The following is a 9,791-nucleotide window of genomic DNA, read 5'->3' on the forward strand; positions in this document are numbered from 1 at the left end:
CATTGCTCTGGACATATTTTAATATGTAGCACTGCAGTGTGGCTTCAGTTTACTTTGGAAGTGATTCCAGGTTTACCAGGATGCACAGCAAGACTCTGTCTCAGAACAACAACAAAATTCTAGTACTTGGGAACTGCAGGCAAAGAATCCAAGATTAGCTGTATATTCAAAGCCAGCTGGGCTACATCTGATCCTGTCTCGATGTAATAGAAAAATTTCAGGTCTATAAACTTGAGTTGAATCCATGCCCTTGTTTTAATTACTTAGCAATCTAGGATGGTTTTGACCCTACATACACAATCCTTACAAACTGATACAGCCCATACTGAACCATCTTTAAATTCCTTCTTTCACTGTCTATATACTTACCAAGACTGTAATCGTTGGTGGAAATCATGCTGCATGTTAGGATTGTGTATATTCAAGAACATAATCGCTCCACACCACAGCGATGTAAGAGGACTTCAGTCGCTCTCGTAATTGATGGCCTAAGTAGCTGCTCTGAAACCTGTTCTCTTTTTTTAAAAAATGAGATGGACTGGAGGTTAGCTCAGTAACAGAGCATGCACAAAACCCTGGAATCCTCTGGAACACCACTAGAAAGAGACAGAAACCCACGTAGTGCAAGTTTTTCAAAGGTGAGAATTTCAGGTGGAGGTTCAGACACAACACATAGCCACAGGAGACAATATTTTCTTGGCTCTTTCCAGCAGTGGCCACACCAACTAGGGAAAAAAATTGCTGTTATATTAACTCACAAGAACACAAGTTCTTTCTTCTTTTTTAATCTTAGGCATTGAAACTGACCCAGGGCCTTGGATGTGCTAAGCATACAGTCAGTACCACTGAGCTGTAGATTGATAAATTCCGAGCCCCCTTGATTTCAGAATAAAACACTTTGGTTTTCAAACGTACTCTTATATAACCTAGACCAGCCTTGAATTGCTGCCCTCCTACCTCTACCACAGCTGGGTGCCAGCTTGAACGTGTAAACTTGAACTTAATTTCTTGACACCTCTGTTTTCCATCCCACTTCAGGTGACTGAATCAAATAATTTTCTAAGTATTTTTTTTTTTATTTTATGCATCTCAGTATTTGCCTACATCTGAGGAATCCAAGGAAGCCAAAAGAGGGCTTCCGATTCCCTAGAATTGACGTCAGAGAGGGTTATGAGACACATTTGGGTGCTGGGAACTAAATCCCAAGTCCTCTGCAGGTGCAACCAGTGCTCTGAACCACTGCACCATCTTTCCAGCCACAGCGTGTGAGGTGCAGTTCCAGCCCTTGGGAGGTCTGTGAGGCAAGGGAGATGGGGAGTTCAAAGTCATCCTCAGCTATGTAGAGAAATTGAGGTCAGCCTGGGATCACACATGAAACTGAGCTAAAAAAAATTAGTTCGTGTGAATTTAATATAATATATAAATGTGCCTTTTGCAAACGATTCTTTGCCCAGTTGGTTGGATACATATTTTTAAAGCCACCATATTTCGAGACACGTTGGTTTAAGTGTTTAGTCTCATCAAGGAGGCAGAGGCAGATCTCAAAGCCAGCCAGGTTTAGGCAGTGAGTTCTAGGCTAGCCAAGGCTACACAATGAGACCCTGTCTTTTTTTCTTTTTTTTATAAAGCAACCACAAACAAAAGCTATGCAGTTAAACCCTATAATAGATATCCCATTACTTCCTTGTAGAACTGGGAACCTTGGTTAGACTTCTTGCCTCGGCCTTGCACTGACTTCACCTCCGTACCGTTGTCCTAACAGTGTCCATCCCGGCCCCTGCTGTACTCTCAGGACCTTGTGGCCCTGTCGCCCTTCTGGGAATGTAAACATTTGAAACTTCCAGGCTCATTCATGGCATATCCCTGTACTTCACTCAGCAAGCTTAAGCATTTTGTGATAGAAGCTTCTACATCAGACTTACTGAATGATCAAAGAGAAACTTCTAGGGCCTGCGAGATGTCTCAGCAGGCAAAGGCACTTGCAGCCAGGGTTGACGGCCTGAACTCAGTGCCCAGAGTCCACATGGTGGAAGTAGAGAGCTGCCACCCAAAAGCTGTCCTCTGAGCCCCTACTCACAATAGAGACTCTGGATTCGGTTAACTTATGACCCCCTATTGCCCAGTCACACCACCTCCTTATTACCTACTCTGTTTCTCTTTTCTTTTATGTATGTAGTTGCTTTGCCTGCGTGGATATGTGCTCCATCTGGGCAGTGCTTGTAGAGGTCAGCAGGGGGGTCCAGGTTCCTGGAACAGGAGTTAGAGACGGTTATGGGCCGCCATGTAGATGTTGGGAACAGGCCCAGGTCCTCTGTTCTTGCTTGCTGTGCTCTCTCCAGCAGCCACTTAGCCCCGTCCCCAGAGGGCCATTGGACTTACCTTGCTCCAGAAAATGATTGTTTGAGGACATGTTCAGGCTCTTCCCATGTCAACATGGGAAGATCATCCAGGCATGTTAAGGAAGTTTTCATCACACGTCCTTTTTTAATGAAAACTTATACTTTAGTTTGGGAAGGAAAATATTGTAGGCCCCTCGATAAGACAAATCACAAAATGAAAAATTAATCTCTATTGCCAATAGTAGATAAATAATGATGAAAGCTTTTCTTATTCTTTTAAATAGGCAGAAAACTTGATTTCTGAACATTACTCACCTACTCATTTCTGTATTTAGGATTTAAGCATCTTCAGGGTTTTTAAGCATCTTTTGGGCAGTTTTGTGTTTTTATTTTTTTGGGGGGGAGGGGACAGAGTTTCTCTGTGTAACTCTGACTGTCCTGGAACAGCTCTATAGACCAGGCTGGCCTCAAACTCACAAGAGATCCACCTGCCTCTGCCTGGGATCAAAGGTGTGACGTCACCACCACTGGCTGCATCTTATTTTCTTAAGGACTTATACACATCATAGCTGGACTGTCTCCATTAATAAACAACCAGATTGCATTAAAATTAGCAAGAGTCCAGGAGTGGAAAGATACTCAGTGGTTAGAGCATTTGGCTGCTCTTTTTCAGCACCCACTTGATGGCTCGCAGCCTTCTACAGCTGTGGTCCTGTGGGACCCAGTGCCCTTTTCTGGTGTCAGATGTACATGCAGACAAAACACCCACATACACAAATAAGTCCTAAAAATTAGCACAATTCCACTTACTCAAGAATTCACTGGCATTCAAACTCAGTGGAAAGAGACCTAGAGAAAGGGACAGGTTGGTTGAGTTTTTCTGAAGTGATAGTCCCTTTCAATCCATCTTGCTTTTTATTGGTCTGTGAGGTCAGCTTTTCTTTTTTTTTCTTTCTTTTTTAAAGAATTATTTATTTTATGTTTACAATTACACTGTAGCTGTCTTCAGACACACCAGAAGAGAACATCGATGCCTATTACAGATGGTTGTGAGCCACCATGTGGTTGCTGGGAACTGAACTCAGAACCTCTGGAAGAGCAGTCTGTGCTCTTAACCACTGAGCCATCTCTCCAGCCTGAGGTCAGCTTTTCAAACTCATTTAATGGTTCCCGGAAAGCACCTTGCTCTCTGTGGTGGGGGTGGCCAGAAGATGTGGTTGCATGGCTCCCTCCACTTGTTTGCAAGTGTATTGTAGTCACGCCTTGAGTGTCTTGCTCTCTAAACCTGCCCTTTACAGTCAGGTGCTAATGATTGTGTTTTTATCAAAACCAGCAAATGATATTGCTGCACATAGTCCTTCAGGACCAAAGATGGGCTTTCCTTTTGTTGAGTCCTGATAACAGTGAGTATTTTTTTACATCTCCTTGCTGATGTTAGTAGGATCAGGGAGAGGAAAGCTGAGGTCTGTGTTATCATAGTCTCTGAGATCCTCACTTATACCCCAGGCACGGGGCTCAGACCTCCTCCCAGTGTTGTTAGTTTCTCCAACGAGGTGAGCCTGCAGGCCCCAGTGCCCACACAACCCTCTCCTTGGTGCCAGGTCTGAAGTCTCACAGCGCATAACCTATTTTTTTTTCCTGTGCACACTCTAATGCCCACATGTGTGGGTTCCTCTCACACTACTCATTTAGTTCAGCGTAAAGACTTAGAAAGCTTAGGTAAGGTGATGAGTGCAGGTGAAGGGATGCTGAATCCAGGAAGCCCTGAGCTCTACCCACAGCACCACAGAAAACCAGATGTGGCTGGCCACATTTGTAGACCTAGCACTCCTGGAAGGTGGGAGGCAGGAAGAAGCCACCCAGTTTCATAGTAAATAACAAGCCAGCTTAGGCATGTGGCACTGCCCCTCAAAACAAACACAAAAGCCTCAAAAAAAAAAAAAAAAATCTGTACCAATTGATTGTTTTGGTGTTGTTTTGGGTGTTGTTTTTGTTTTTGTTTTTATAATCCTTTATTTAAATAAGACCTCTATTCAAGTCTTAATTAAAATTTCTCAAGTCTTCAGGCTACCAAATCAAAGACCCGTGACATAAACAGAGCAGTATGTGTTCTTATTTTTAAAAAAGCTTTATGTATATTCTCTCAATATAGATGCTTAGACAACACTTCCCTTGGGTTGCACATCGACATACAGCATTGTATATTACAATGAAAATTTGTAACTTAAGGGTATTATATATATATATACATATATATATAAGTATATATGCCTTTGTAACCTTTTTATTGTAAATAAAAAGTTGCTTTTAGACATTGTCTCTTGTGTTTTAAAATGTGAACCTAGTTTCAGACTTACAGGAAAGTTTCAAAACTGTCAGAGAAATGGGATGGTGGCTGGAGTCCCAGCAGTCAGAGGCTGAAATAAGTGTTTCAAAAACCTGTCTCCCCTTCCACCACCTTTCCTAATTATTAGTGACTTTCACACTTGTTCCACTATCTTAATGTGTCTGTTTTTGCCAGGCACTTTGTTACCCTTAAATTCAGGAATGTCGATTTTACAAGACATTTTGGGTGGCCACAGCCTGGCCCTTCTTGTCAGGAAACCAACATAACTAACACTCCCACCCATCCCTACAGGGTCTGCCATTGCTTTCTGGCCTCCTATTATACCCAGTACATGTGCTACCCTTGGTTGTCACGTCTCTCCAGTCTCCGGTCTTCCTAATCAAGTGCCGGAGAGTTAAAGAACACAGGCGCTTGGGCCAGTGAGAGAGGCTCAGATCTTGTGCTTGACTCCTGGTGACTGTCTGAATAGTAAATAAAGCCCACACCCATTCCCACACCCACCTCCACCCAGCATCCTACCCAACCCTAGTCCGGCTGCGGAGCAGGCCCGATAGATGAAGAAAGGAGGCTTCCGGTCAGGGAAGTGGCTATTGGAAAAGTTGGTTTAACTGGAAGGATGAAGAATTCTGGTCCAGTCCAGTTTGCAAGGAATGTTTTAGGAGTGGTTTACATAGGCAGTTGGTGGTTGAAAACTCTTTGGACTGTTTCCTCTGTGCCAGGCCGCCAAGTTCAAGAGAATATTTTTCCATCGAATCTGCGCTGGGTCATCCACAGATGGCGATTTCAGTTCTGTTTCCAGAGTTGGCTGAGTCCACTCTCAGCAAAGCCTAGCTCATCCACTAGTTTTCTGAGATCTCGGCTTTGCCTGGGCCAATGAGATTTTCTGCCACCCAGGCTTTCATGCAGAGCACCTTAGGATTGCTGAGTTCCTGAACTGGGAACCACCAAGGCCGCATGCGAAGTCGCAGGGACACAGGCAGGGGGCGCTGAGCAGCTTCTGGGAGGAAGAGTCATGAGTCGGTTTTTCTGGCTTGGTGTGAGCATCAGTCATGCGGGGTCCCATGCTGGACCTCTCAGACCTCAAGCACAAGGAGGTGCGCTGCTCAGCTGCCGGTGGAGCTTTTCAACGCTTCACTTTCTCTTGACCTGACTTGTACCTGTGGGAGACATTTCTGGCCAAAGTCACTGGTGCCTTCCCTGTCACGCTCCGGCTTCGCCTTCCTGACTGCATCTGGAACTGTGGTCCCCACTCTCTTATCAAGTCTCTCCCACCACCCGAGACTCTCCTGGTTGTGTTCTCTCTTGTCTTTTCCCCCTGTATATATGTGGTGGTGGGGGGGGGGGTGTTGCACCCTATGGGCTCTCCCATCTGAAGCACACATTTCTACCACTGAACATTGCGGTACTCTTTTTATTCTGAGACAACCTCTCCAAATCGCCCAGGCTAGCCCAATCTGGCTTTGAACTTTCAGCCCACCCACAATCTTCCTGATGGGAGTGTAGATATCCTAAAGACACCGGAGCCTTTCCCATCTGTTACCAGACTATTGACACAATTTCCCTGAGAATCTCATGCCGGAAGAAGGACAATGCTGGTGCTAACCAGAGGCGTGCGGGGGGTGGGGGGGACGTTGTGGGGGCGGAGAGGGAGATCTCTTCCCAGGGAGAGATGTCACACAGCTCTGATGACTCTCCGGAAACTGGAGGCCAGAGGGTGATAAGCAGAACCTCACCTGGACCTGGGCTACTTAGATACGCATAGCTCTAATCTAAGCCTATGCCAGTAACCACAGGATAGGCACTGGATCTCTTTGTTCTTCCTAATTGGCCACATCCGATAAAGTTCCTTCCTCTGATTTTCTACTATCATCTCTTTGTTAAATTGGCTGTTAAATTAACCTGTGACCAAGCCTAGGTTGTTAGGGCTCCTTTGAGTTCTGGGTTTATGTTTCCAAATCACTTGATGGATTAGGGTTTTGTCCTACTGGTTTGCAGTAGTGGGAATAAGCCAGGACCTTGTGCATGCCAAGCAAGTGCCCTGCCATGAAGCTATAGCCAGTTTTAAGGCAGAATAGGATAGAGGAATAATGGGGTGTGAGAAGGAAAAGGGCTCCCTTACCCTGGAGTCTGATTGAAGCCTCTTCCTGTCTGAGAAGCAAGAACAAATTCTGGCATAGTTAATAACACTCGCTGTTAATAAAAGAAAGAAGAAAAACCTGCCAATCAGACTTCATATTCCTTCTGAATTTAGATCCCTTGTATTTTATGAACAATGATGCCTGACTGTATTTGACTTTGGGTAGAACCTCTCCCCTTTCCCCAGACAACATCCAGTAATCTTTGTTTACAGTAAAGGTGGGTCCCTACTTCTGAGGATCTTATCTGTAATCCTGCCTGATGCCTTCAAGAGCTGCCTGTGGTCTCCATAGCTTACCTTGTTATCTTTTAAAGATACTTTAATCCCCACCAAAAATCCTGTGTATGACCACATAAAAACCAGCTGTGGGAAGCTGGAGAGATGGCTCAACGGTTAAAAGTACTGACTGCTCTTCCCAGCAACTACATGGTGGCTCACAACCATCTGTAACGGGATCTGATGCCCTTTTCTGGGGTATCTGAAGACAGCTACAGTGTACTCATAAATAAAAAAATAAATGTAAAAGAAAAAAAAACCCAGCTGTGTGATGGTTTGCATATGCTCAATCCAGGGAGTGGCACCATTAGAAGGTATGGCTCTAGGCTGGAGAGAGAAGTTAGGAGCACTGACTGTTCTTCCAGAGGTCCTGAGTTCATTACACATGGTGGTTCACAACCATCTGTAATGTGATAAGATTCCTCTTCTGGTGTGTCTGGAGACAACTACAGTGTGCTCATATAAAATAAACAAATAGGAAAAAAAAGATGTGGCCCTGTTGGAGTAGGTGTGTCACTGTGGGTGTGGGCTAAAGGCCCTCATCCTAGCTGCCTAGAAGCCAGTATTCTGCTAGCAGCCTTCAGATGAAGATGTAGAACTTGCAGCTCCTCCTGCACCATGCCTGCCTGGATGCTGCCATGCTCCTGCTTTGATGGTGTCTCACAACCATCTGTAATGGGAGCTGATGTTCTCTTCTGGTGTGTCTGAAGACAGCCACAGTGTACTTGTATATATATGAAATAAATAAATCTTAAAAAATACTAAAAGAAAATATTTCTTAAAATTTTTTTTAAAAAAAATTAAGGACAAGCCTGGATTTCAGACCCTTTCTCAGAAAAAACTCAGGACCTCTGGAAGAGCAGTCAGTGCTCTTAACTGCTGAGCCATCTCTCCAGCCCCTGGATGGTTTCTTGAAACAGGGTCTCTTTACACAGTCTTGTCGGTTTTGGAGCTTGCTGTATTGTTCAGGCTGTCCTCAAACTCACAAGAGATCCTCTTGTCTCTGGCTCCAGAGTGCTGATCATTAAAAGTATGCACCACCATGAAACGGTCTGTATTGTAGCTGTGAAGGAGAGAACAGCCAGAGGCATCTGGAAGAGTCCAGAGTTGAGAAAGGAAGTAGTGGACTGAACACGGCCACATGACTGAAGACAGGACCAAGAGGGCACAGAGCAGAAGTCGCAGGGTTCTGAGGAGGAATGAGTAGCGAGGGGGGGGGGGGGGAGGGCCTGGAGGCTAGTGTGTGCTTTGCTGTGGCCGAAAGGAACTACAGACAACCATTTGTTCCTTCTGCTAGTGATAAGGAAAATGGCCCCTTGGATAGAGGGGAACCAGCTTCACAAGTTCCTGAGGAATGGAGTTTCCTTTGGACCTGACACAGTACTAGAGAGAGAGAGACCCTGTGTGGGGGGGGGGGGGGAAGCTGGGCTTGGTAACCCATACCTTTAATCCCAGCAGCGGCAGGCAGATCTCTGAGAGTTCAAAGCCAGTCTGGTCCTCCTAGTGAGTTCCAGGACAGCCTGGGCTGTCTCAAAAACCAATCAAAACAAAAAAAAAAAAAAAACAAAGCTATACGTTGGATATATGTCTAGACAGTACATGTGATACCTTCTACCTAGTGAATTTGAGGTCATACTTAGCAACATAAAATGTGTCAGAGAGAGAATTTTCAGTGCTGAAGGTTGGGTTGGTTCAGTGGCATTGCTGAGGGAGACCCTGAGTTCAGCTGCAAGCACCACAAAAACAGAATGAATAAAATACTAATTTCCTAAAGGGATGGTAGAAAGATTAACATTTTAAACTAAAAATTCGCATTTATTTATTTATGTATTTGCAGGAGTGTGGAACTCAGACAACTAACTACAAGAAGTCAGCTTTATCCTTCCACAGGCAGGGATTAGGAATAGTCATGAACTTTTTCTGTGCACAAGAGATTTTTACCTGCTGAGCCATCCTCATCCTAGCCCAGAAAGGTCAACATTTAAAAACTAGCACAAACCTGGTTGTGGTGCATGCCTTTAATCCTAGCAGAAGATTTAAGGTAAAGGCAGGTGGATCTCTGAGTCCAAGGCCAGCCTGATCTAAGGACAGCCAAGGCTAAACAGTGAAATCCTGTCTTGAAAAACAAAACAAAAATAATAAAAACTATCACAAAACTGGCTTTAGAATCATTCTATCATAATTGTTATCCGGGATCGAACCCACAGTGTGACAGTCACTGCGTATACACTAGCTCATTCATTGCCCTCTAAAGCCAGAGAAGGTAAGTGCTAATTAACATAGCCTATTAAATGGCCGGAAAACACAGCTCCAGAAAATTTCCTTTTTTTTTTTTTTTTTTTTTTTTTTTTTTTTGGCTAGGTTAACTTCAGTGTACAGATTCTACTCCTCTCTGCCCGGCCTTTGTCAGCCCCGCCCCACTTGTGCCCCCCACCCCGCCCACGACTCCCATTTTAGCCCTAGTCCAGCCCCGCCCCTCACTCAGGTTTCCAGCCCTGCCCCTCCACTAGGCTCCGCCCCTCACCCAGGTTTTACTTGCCTTCGGGCTGGCCCTTTACGGGGATCCCACCAGACCCCGCCCCCAGCAGGCCCCGCCCCTCTCGGAGGAGAGATGGCTGCAGTTGCGAGCCATGGCCGCAGAGCGGCAGCCGCGTGACTCGGGCTGGGCCGCTCTGGGCCGCGCTCCTCGTTC

Source organism: Micromys minutus (genome assembly GCF_963924665.1).
Source record: "Micromys minutus genome assembly, chromosome: 24".
In the NCBI taxonomy this organism is placed as follows: Eukaryota; Metazoa; Chordata; class Mammalia; order Rodentia; family Muridae; genus Micromys; species Micromys minutus.